Below are 10,994 nucleotides of genomic sequence, written 5' to 3' on the forward strand. Positions count from 1 at the left end.
ATGACGAAGAAATATGCATTTCCTTTAGGTACCTCTGTGCTTTTTAGGTGCATTATTTTTTTGATGGAGAGAAGCCTTCAGGGAAGCAAGGTGAATACCAAGTCTGTGACCTGCCAGAAGTCTGGGATTCGGCATCTGTGTTTGCTATGTGCACGCGCGAGCAAGACAGTGGTGCTCTTGCCTGCTTTCAGATCCTCTGCAGCCTGCTTTCTTACCCCGGTAGTTTCATCATCTCCCTTTGCTCTCGCTCTCGTAGCAGGGTAGTTCTGCTAAAAGCTAGAGAGCTTACTGGAACTGCAGCCACGCTTCAAAAGCAGGCTGGAGCGGAGGAGACGGAAACCATAGCTTATCTAAGGATGTGGGTTATCTGAGGGACAGATTCGCAAGGAACAATACCTTTAAAGAGTGTGGGTTATATGTAGGAAAATACAGGACTTGAAATAGCTTTATGAACAATGGTTCCAGAGGAGGGATTGGAGGGAAAGTGTTGTGATTGGCTTTCACGTGTGTATAGGGATGCTGGAGGAGAGCATTGGTGAAGTCTGAAGAGCTCTGTGTTTTCCTCTTTTTAATTTAGGGAGCGTTTTGTTTTGTAAAATACAAACAACCAGAGAAAAGAAAACAACAAATCAAACCGAAAACCACAGACCAGAAAAACCCCACAAAGTTTAAAAGCTTTTTGAGAGCTTGTGCCTGCCCAAGAAGCGGGAGTTAGCGGGGTGCAGGGCTTGGCTCTTTCCGTTCCTCCTGCTTCTGGGCACGATAGGGCAAGTAAGGCTCGTGATGTTTCCAATCCAGATGTGAAAAAAAACCAAAACAACCCGCTACCCACACTTAATCGTTGTGATTCAGGTTACCGGTAGAGACACCTCGGTGGAGATTCTGCTTTCATCTCAAAGAGCTGGTTTCGATCACGTTCTGAGCAAGCGCAAGAGCTGGCATGTAAGTGATCATTTTAAAGTCACTGTCAGCAAGTCTCTGTCATTTTAGACTGTCAGTATCTGTTGTTGGGATCTGTGGGTGACAGTGACACATGTGAGTCACTCAGAAGCACTCCCAAACTATTGCAATATGCTCAGGAAAGGAAAACAAACATCGGTGGAGTGGTGGGCTGCTGATAACCTTTTCTTAGAAAAAGATACAAGCTTTTGAGTGTTGCAGGCTGTTAGTGAGGATGTCTTCCGTTGCCCTTGATGCCGTAAGGGAACCTCGTTAACAGTGATTCCTCAGTAACCCCATAAACTGCTTCGTTTGGTTTTGGGGGGTTGGGATGCTTGAGGGTCTCTGATTTATGCCAGCTCTGTTTCTGTGTGAGAGCCCCTGTCAGCCCTCTTTGGGGTTTCCAGGTCTGTCTGGGAGGGATCCCATTTTGTGCCTAAGTGGGCTTATGTGCTTGAGCATCCTCTAAGTAGGTGCCATTCAGCACTTGGCTGCCTTCCTCCCCCTGCTACTGCTGCCCAGTGATGCTTCAAGGCAGGCGAGCTTCCGCCAAGTCTTGGATGATTGTGCCGCCAGTGGAATAGTTAGTTGAGATTTAATATGGCCATTATCTTTAGGTAATAAAATATCAACTAACTTGCCATAACTATCTTGTTTAATGTCTATTAAAAGCCCCACATACTTCATTCACTGGGTGAAATTTAATAGAAGTTCATCTAAGCATTTATTGCTTATTTAATTTAAAAATAAGTTGATCTCCACAGTTGGTAACAGGCACTGAGGATTTAATTAACATTCAGTAAACTACCCTGTTAGCTCCGAATTATGCAGTCAGGTCTTGTTTATGCATCTATTTGTAACTCCCCCCCCCTTTTTTCTTTTAGGCCAGTGGATCTCATTGTGGGGAGCTGCAGTCATCTCCTCTTCTCCCTCTGCTTGTGCTCCTGATCTCCTCTCCAGCTGGAGAGCCTCTGCCAGGGCTGCACAGCTGGGGGCCGTAACGCTGCTGAGGAACCAGGACCCCGCTGCTTTGTTGTGGGACCAGCCTGGCCAGCTGGGCGAAGGCAGGCAGGATGGAGGAGGCTGACAGATCGTGCCACAGACCTTGAAGAAGGGGCTGTGGAGCCCAGTGGGGTGGGTAGGGATGCACTGCACAATGGGGTAAAAGCGTTCCAGCTCCAAGCCTTAGTTAAGCGTACCAGAGCAAATTTAAAATATCCCCTCTAGGGCTTTTTCAGCAACATGGCTGGCTGCATGAAACTCAGGTTGGTGAGGTTTGTTTTTTTCTTTTTTTGAAAGAGAAACTTGGGGTGCTTCACAGGTGACTTGCAGGCGGTCTTGCTGCAGTTGCTGTGTTCGTTGTACCCCAACTGCAGTGGTTTATATCTCAGTAACGTGCATGTGCATCTTCGATGTGCTGTGTGCATGTACTCTAAGGAGCTCTCTCTCTGTTTCAGCAGTTTATTACCTCACCTTAACAGACTTGAATTACTCCACTTAATGAGGCAAGCTTGAATGAAAGCGAGGAATCTCTCAGACAGTGCATGGCAGGAAGGGACTTGGGTTGGGAGAGTGATTGGATTAGCAGCTGATAAGTGGTTGTAACTCCAGCTGTTGCATCTCCCCTGCCTCACTCATCTGGGTGTCAGTGGCGTTCCTGCTTCAGCTCAGCCCTGAAGGAGATCAGCTGGCTTGAATTTAACACACCTCATCACTTGAGGTAGAGACTTGATTTGCTTTTCATGGGTTTGGGCAAATCTTGAGAGATACCTGAAGCTATTACTTTGGCCAAGGCAAACCTTTAATCCGGATTTCCCAAGAGAAACAGCGATTGCGGCAGCCACGTGGCAGTCCTGTAGTTAATTACAAGCAGTGAACTTAGTTAAAAGAATGGTGTTAAAGTTGCAAAGTCCAAGTGCTCCAAAGCTACGAAATGCCAGAATGAAGGTTGTTGATGAAACCTTAATTTGGCCTCCCCTGCAAGTGGGTATTATGATATAGCCACTTAATTGCCAGAGCACCTATGCTTTGTGCCCAGAGTGGAAGGTGATACTTAATGAGCAGCTATTCAATTTCTTTTCTTTTTGTGCAGTGTGTGGCCCCAGGCCTTATTTACTACATACTATTCAAACTTGGGACTGGATGCAGAATTATTAATTTCCTGTTGTGCTGTTCTGGAGTGCTCTTTGGTCTTTCATTGGAGCGCTTTGCAAGTTAGGGGGGATTATTTTTGCAGTGCTTTCCTGAGGTGAAGGAAAATTATTCTTGCCATTTTACTGATGGGATACTGAGGCTTGTAGAGTAGTGAGGTTGGGAGTGTAGCGTCATCCCTGACACTGAAATCCAGGAGAAAAAAAGCCAGTTAGACCAGGGCTGTTCTCTTTAGTTTGCAGTCATAACTGATAATCAAACAGAGAAATGGTTGAAAAGAATTGTTTGTAATTACAGACTGAAGTTAGCATCCTTTCCACTGAACTCTGGAGATTACTCTGAACTGTTTATTGCAGTTATGCCTATCTTTACCGTCCATCTCCCCCATCTTTTCTGCTTTTACCTGCCTCTTATGCGTTATCATCATTATCCTTAACTGGGGGGCAAGGCCTGTACTTATCTTGTGTGGGTATTGAAATGCCTAGCTTAGCATGGAAGCTGGTCTTTCTCTCTGGCATTTTGAAACCAGGGCAGTTTAATGCTGTTGAATCTGAAGCATGATGGTGGGAAGGTCCAGAAATGAACCACAAAAATGGCTAAGGTCCAGGTGGTATTTATGTATAAAAACATATTTCAAGGAGTAGAATATGGGTAATGGGGGACTTCACATCATCAGCTGGACACTTCCTCAGTGGCTTGTTTTTCTGTGTACAGTAAGACGGCCATTTTTTAGGGTAGTTTAAACTTTAGAGCTGTGGTGGTTCTCCATCACTTCTGATCCCACAGGCTTTTTTTTGGGACAATGAAAATTATGCCTTCCCTAGCACAGTTCCACTTCAGTGTTTTTTTTAGAGAACCCATTTCTTTCTTGGGTTCCTTGGGATGCACAGAGTTGAGTTTTGAAAACACAGCATTGCATCTTTGCCATTTAAGGAGGGCTCAGCGAACCTTCTGCATAGTAAGTCTGAAATTCAAGTGTATGAGTAATCCAGCTGAACTCTCTGCAGCTACTAGTGTGCCTAAAGATAAGCAAGTGTTTAAGCACTGTCCTATATCTGAATTCTAATTTGCTCCCAAGGCAGACAGATGGGGGAGAAACGATGGGCAAAAGGGTTAAAGTTATCTGGGGAGATGTCCGGCTTCTTTTCTTCTGAAATGGTGCTGTAGCATGCAGAACAGCCATAGCCTCGCTGCAATGAAGAGTCAGCCTCATACAGTACAGGAGGTCACATTGTGAATGAGGCAGACAAGTTGCAAGCCTCTAACAGTGGCATTAAGTGACAAATTTTGGGGCAGAAGCATATTTTGGAAGTTAGGAATAACGCCTTGGACCTCCGTGTTGTTGCAGGGCTGAGTGTGGTGTTCTTGGCACCTAATGCCTCCTTGAGTGTCTCCCTTGGTATACGAGATTTGGGAATGAGGCCAGAGCAGCAGGTGAACTTGAAACAATGTGAGTGTGTCTTTCTGAGGTGCTCCGCCCGCCCAGGTACTCAAAGTGTCTGGTTGAAAGGATGGCAGCTTACGGAGTGCCTGTGCACCTCCTTCCGTGGCTTGGCACGGCGTGTTTTGCTCTGCTGCGTGGGTGAGCTGTGGACTCGGGGCGTGCGGAGACTGGGGAAGTCGGTGAAATTTAAGGACCACATCATAGAGCGGGAGGAGAAGGAGCTATGAGAGCAGGGCTTTTTGCCTTACTACACACAAGGATCCCTATAGGGTGGGTTTATTTGTAAGTTATTCTGCGTGAAGTTAGCTCCCATCCCCTCGTTGCATACGTGACCTATGGGCAGTGTTTTGTGGTCACTTTTTACAGGTGGGTATCAGATCTCTCTGAGGATGCAGAGGAGATGGGTTGGCATCACCTCACCTTTGCACCGCCTGATGTATTGCCTTGCTGTGATGTACCCTGGGGTGAAAAAGAGAGGACTCATGCTCCAGTGTGTTACAATGATCATCTGTGCTGGTAGTGCCCCACCTTGACTGGGGTAAGGCCACGCACCGGGGTGTCATACCCATACCACTCTGGTTCCCTGCCTGCTGGAGTTCCCTGGATGCTGTAGCCCAAGCCTCAGGTCTGTATGCATTTGCACACCTGAGGTGGTGTTTTAGGTCTTGGGTCATGCAGTCACATGCAAGAAGTCCTAGCGAAAGTGATCTGCTCCAGCTTTGTTGTGTTCAAGGCAGCTGTCTGCCTGCGCCGGCTGCTCCCCATCCCTTGAAGGTGAAGTGCAGTGAGGCACAAGCAACCTTATGGGTTTTTGCAACAGCTCTTGATAAATTTCTCATGTCTCAGATGATTTGATTCATACCTCATTAAGGGTGTGCCCGATTTCATGGGTGGAACTGGAAGTACAAAGGTAGCTGTGTATTATCAGAAAGTCTCACATTGGATCATCGGCTTTAGTTCCAGCTGTCTTGGTAGATGCACCTGCTAGGATGGGAATATTTTCTGCATGTTTTAGTTGTGCACGTTCTACCTGACATGTAATGGAAGTGATTCCAGATGCTCTTGATCTCCAGAACAAGACAAGGCCTATCCATCTCATGAAAGACATGAGTAATTCTGGGTATGGTATTGGTATGCTCCTGGGCTCCTGTTCGTCCTTCTCGTTGTCCATGGGATATGAAAGCAAAACCAAAATTTTCTTGTGTTGTCCATATCTCTGAATTTGACCTGTAGCATCTTGGGCTGGGCCTGCCACTTGTTACGCTACCCAAAGGAGAGTAGTGAGTCTGCCAAACGGTGTGTGTTGAAGTCCTGTGAACCCAAGCAGAGAGCACAGGCTGCACCCGTGGAGCAGCGTCTGGGTCTGAGGAGGTCTTGCCCTGGGAGATGAAGATAAAGTGGAGAATGGTGAGAGAAGAGCAGAGTGATTGACCTGGGGACAGACATAGAGACTGATTATGAGGGAAGATGAAAAGGATGTAAAAAGTGTGTGTTAGCAGAATGTGACTAAGATGGAGACCTGATAAGTATTGAAATGTGTCTGCGGAGGAAAGGGGAGCAGTAGCTTCTGGCAGAGCAAAGCTGTATGTCTAGGACTTGCAACTTGGTGCAAAGCAATTCTGAGTCGTGGGAACGTACGGCTCCTGTGGCCCTGCCATCACAAGACATTGCCACCTATAATCCCTCTAACAAACGTGCTTGGTTCCATCTGAAACCTACTTGGGCTCTTCCCCGTCCTTCCTGGAGAGTTTATCTCCCTCACGGTTGTTTATCACTGTGGCTTCTGAGCTGTGCAGGCTCGCTGTCTCATTCCTCAGCCCTTACTCACAGGAGGCCTGTGTGGGAGGGAGGGACACCCAAGAGAAATGTGAAACTTGATGCAAAGTCCCTTGCCATGAGGAATTTGGGTGGCTGATCTGCTGCAGCTTGGCCTCTGGGAGCCTGGCGGAGATCTGTGGGCTGAGAGTCTGTGACCTGCAGCCCTGGTGGGACTCCAGGGAGTGGGATGGAGGCTTGAGGGAAGGTGGGTTTCTCTTGCAAAGGGCAACCAACCTGGCATTTGGGGGCTTCTGGTAGAGCCACACTAGCCCAGCTTGTTAACAAAATTCAGTTGTGCAATTGGATGGGGTAAAGTGGAGGAGGGGAGCAGTATGACTCAAATTAGCAGTGACCAAAAGTGGGCTGTAAGCTATAGGTGACACCTTGTGCCTCCATCTTAGCTTCACACAGTAAAATCTGGCAGGGGAGATACAGCCATATGTGCAAATACAGTATGTGGGTTTGGGTCTCGGTCCAGCATTCACATCTATAAATAGGTCAGCCGCTTCCTTACGATAGCATTTGTATACACTTTACAAACATGAACCAACTAATCCCAACAGATGTTTGGCAGCCTCCTGAGCCCACAAGGAAGTTAAATATCATTGCGCTTTGCTAGAGAGATGCCCGGGATTCAAATAACACCTGCTGGAAGAGCCTGTCTAAGATGGGGCATGTTCATGGCTGTGGTGGGTTCAGCTTTGCAGAGCACCTGCTGCCGCTGCATTGGGCTGGTCCGACCACAGCAGCTTCCCCTGCCTTCAGCTATGCAAGGGCCGGGCTGTGTTTCCACTGAAATCGAAGATACAACTTCCTTTAGTTTTTGAGGGGGAATGGGATTTAGCTCTATGTTTGCACACTCACACTTTATTAAAATCCAATTGAAAGGAGGGAGCTGTGGATTTTCCTTGCTGCCTGCTTTTGTCCACATGCTGACGTGCCCACCTCCTTGTCAGTGGTGTGTGAAGGGACGATGCTCCTGGCTGGCCTGAATCCTTTGCTTGCCTCCCTCTCTTTCACCAAATGTGAACATTTAGTTGCAAGGTCCATGATGCCTCTGCGGCCAAGCAGGTTATACGGATGTGTGTTGCTGAAGCAGCAGTTTATTCTGGAGTTGTCTCTGGACTCTGCAGTTAGCAATTCACATCCTGGCTGTTCCTGCTCTGTCCCACCATGAAGTGCAGCCCCAGCCAGCTGCCAGAGATAACACACTGAGGGCCAGGGAACTCCACTGCAGTAACTTTGCCTGCACGGAGTATTCAGAGATCTCGGATGATGAATATCTTGCAGCCTTTTTTATCAGGAGCAGTTTGCTCAGTGTTGCATGGGCCAGAAGCTGCCTGATGCTTTGCTTTCCCCTAAAAAAAAGGCTATTTGGCTAACTTTCCAAAGAGAAAATGAAGCTGTAGCACATCACAGAGGAGTGAAGAGTAAGGGAGGACTCTATATGTCACTGTAGCCTCCAAGGTCCATATTCATCCTCTTAATGTAATTCAGCTGCACAAGGGGGAAAAAACAGGAATTGATCATCTTCATATGGATCATTAGTGCCCCAACAGCTGGCCTGCAAAGAGCAACTGGGAACAAAAACAAGCTCCTGCTGCACCTAATTTTTTTTTTTCCTGGGTGCTTTGAAAGATGGTTGGGATGCTTTACACGCTTGGCTTTCTTGCTCAGGAAGGGGCAAAGATTGTACTCATTTCTCCTGGCCTCTATTTTGTGCTCTGGCTTGATGGCTGTCCCGATTTTTCAGGCAGAGTTATAATTATAAGGCTGCTGAGTGGAGGGGGAGGCAGCAATAGGTTACTATTAGATTACTAATAAATCAAGGACTTTTCTTAGATGTTTCCTCACGCAGATCTTTACCAGTCTCTGTTAAATACGGATGACAGCTCCGGATACCAGGGTGTGCTTCTATCTTCTCCGTTAAAGCTTCCTGAAGTCTTCTCAGGGCACAGACCCTGCCAGTTTTTGCCATTCAGCATCTCAATGAGAAGCCTTGGGTGTCTTCTGCGATGATGGAGGCTGTGGACTGTTGCTCCTCTCCCTCATCAGTCTGAACCTGCTGTAGCTGCTCTGTGTGTGTGCCAAGTGCATGCATCTGACTTGCCCTGTGCTGCCGGTTGCTGCTGCCTGGCCTTTTTGTCTGCATTAGTTTAATTGAATGAGGAGCTTGCAGGAGAAGCTATTCATTCCCCTGGTAACTGTGCTTGACAATCAGAAGTTATTCTGGGGGTGAAGGACTGGTACAGATTTGTTTTCCTTGGCTGCAGATCCGTAGCCCCTAATAGTTTCTCACTCATATGAACCGAGGTTGACTTGGTTTGCCACTAATTAAAAGCCAAAAGGATATGCAGTCCTCTCCAATATAATTACCATTTTCGGTGAATGGCAGAAAACTCTGCTTGCTTCCTGTTTGTTTCCAAACCCCTCCATTTTGCCGTGTTACTGTTGCACTGGCCATGATGCGTGGGAGGGCCCCGGCAGGGCCAGCAGCTCCATCCTGGTGCACGGGGAGTTTGTGCTGGAATCCTTTCTCTGCTTTTGGACCAAAGGGTAAATATAGGAAAAGTATGGAGTTACGAAAAATTTTATGAAACCCAATAGTTGCATTTGGGGAGGGGGGGGAGGATGTTTTCTCAGTGGGAAGCCACTAAAGGCAACAGAGGCGAGTGTGTGCACCCCGTGTGCAGGAGCATGTTTTTATCTTGACTTTTTATGGGCTAAAACCCAACAACAACAACAAAAGATTTTGACTGTGTCTGTGCTCACTACCAGGAACGCTGAATGCAGCAGCTGGAGTTCCTAGATAGTTTGGTTTCTATCAGTAAGTGGTTTCAGATACACATTAACTTTGATTCATGCATTGTTCTGGGCCTGGTGATGTAGTGGAAGGTGTCCTCTCTCCTCTCTGTTTTCTCAACCTCTGTGTTTGTCACGTTTCTGTCACCATTGGGGCTGGGCCTGCAGCAGGAGGAGGACAGAGGGTCTCCTTCCTTCAGCTGGTCCTAAGTGTCCATGAAGTGTTCGTGCTCCTTCAGTGCAAATCAGAGGGGCTGTCCGATGTCACCACTGGGTTGAGGGCTGGAAGATGTCCAGTCCAAAGTGGTCAGGCTCCCCGGCAGCAAGGGCTGGAGCCCAGTGGATGCTGTTTGCTCTGTGTGTGCAAAGGCAGAAGGACGTCTCCAGTCTTGCTACTTATCCCACCATGACCTCATGATGGGGTTTTGGCCTCTGAGCACCAACTGGCATAGGAGAAATAGCTGTCTGGGCAGCGGTCACCAGCTGAATGTACCTCCTCTCAAAGCAGTGGTACAGGGATGGGCAGAAGTCTCCCAGGACCAGGCTCAGAGGCTGGGGCAGGATCAGCTCCATCTATAACGCTCCTTACGGGGATGTGCCTAACTTGCTGTTGGGGTCTGGCAATGGCAGCCGTGCCTGCTCGCCTGCAATCCCCTCCTTTGCTTTGCTATCCTGGGTGCGAAAGCGGGTCATGTTCACTTTACACGGGGAGTGTTCCCAAAATTGCTGTGCTCAGCTGTGGGGATTGCAAGAAGCAGCAAAGGGGCTGTATTTTCTTAATCTGCCTGTTTCACGAGTCAGTATCTGGCTGTGCCCTTAGTAACATTTTTTTTTAATGCAGATCGAGTCCCCTGTTTTAATTGACTAAGAAAAAAGAACTTGAAGAGGGTATGAACCCATGACCTTGAGATAAATAGTTTCTTATTGATTGAGTCCCCGAGCCCCTAAGCTGCCCCGTCCTCTGAGAGTAGCATGGTTTAATCAAAGGTCAGAGGTTTTGTCGTCTTTGAGAGCCTCAGAAAAAGAGGGCGATGTGAGCGAGCTCTCCTCCGTCCTCTGTGACTGCAGTCATTCTTGGCCTGTCAAGTTCCCATTGAGCTTGCTATGCTTGTCCTCTGTTCCTGGATGATGGCTCTCTTGACCTTCTCTGGTCTCTGTGAATGCTGATAAAGCCCTGGTGATCAAGTCAGCTGTGTTTCTGGGGGTTGTAACTAGATATATGGTGGCTATGGGTGAATGGCTTATGCAAGGTTGCTGTGAGCCTCTGTGTGCAATGTGCAGATTTGCAGGCTTGATAGGACATAGTCTTCACTTGCCAGCTATTCCCACGCAGCCTCCCATGCGTGTCTCCTGTTTCTAGGCTGAAGGCCAAGTGTGGTATCTCATGCACTGCTGTGTGGTCAGTCTTGGCAAGTGCTGACTTGTGCATGGCCACTGTTGTCTGAGACGTTGTGGATGCTCACAGAGGTCCCCCCTAATTTTATTCTTGTATTTCCTTCTTGAGTGGTGACCAGGCATGTGGCTGTACCTCTTGTGACAGGTGCAGTATTAGTCTGTCTTTCTCTTTCCTCTTCTCCTTCCTTCTTCTTGACTGCAGTCACTAATGCTCCTTGAGCTTGGCTGATGGCTGGCATGGAGCTGGTCTTGCTCGCTTGCATGTTGGATGCCGGCTTCCTTGATGTTGTGCCAAGTCAGTCTTTGAAAATATCAGCTGGCATGTCCTGGAGAGATCTTTGTCTCCAAAAGCTTCTGCAGTTCCTTTCTGTTTTTCTCCATCACCAAGTGAAAAAATAAAAACACCTGGCTTGATAACATAAATGCTGGCTTCAGGGCTGGTGAC

General features: G+C 47.7%; 1 long non-coding RNA gene across 2 annotated transcripts in view; it reads left to right on the forward strand.

Annotated features, from left to right (window-relative positions):
• The first annotated feature begins 862 nt into the window (after window positions 1-862).
• LOC103916580 overlaps window positions 863-10,994 on the forward strand; it is a 26,112-nt gene continuing 15,980 nt past the window's right edge. Inside the window, exons 1-2 of one of the 2 annotated variants that reach the window (XR_663590.1) lie at window positions 863-942; window positions 1,824-2,073. This is a non-coding gene — a long non-coding RNA (uncharacterized LOC103916580). Of the gene's footprint in view, window positions 943-1,823; window positions 2,074-2,148; window positions 2,205-10,994 lie in introns of those variants that run through there. The other variant, XR_663591.1, reaches the window with a different exon arrangement.

The sequence above is a fragment of the Pygoscelis adeliae genome, unplaced genomic scaffold, assembly GCF_000699105.1.
Source record: "Pygoscelis adeliae isolate BGI_AS28 unplaced genomic scaffold, ASM69910v1 Scaffold245, whole genome shotgun sequence".
In the NCBI taxonomy this organism is placed as follows: domain Eukaryota; kingdom Metazoa; phylum Chordata; class Aves; order Sphenisciformes; family Spheniscidae; genus Pygoscelis; species Pygoscelis adeliae.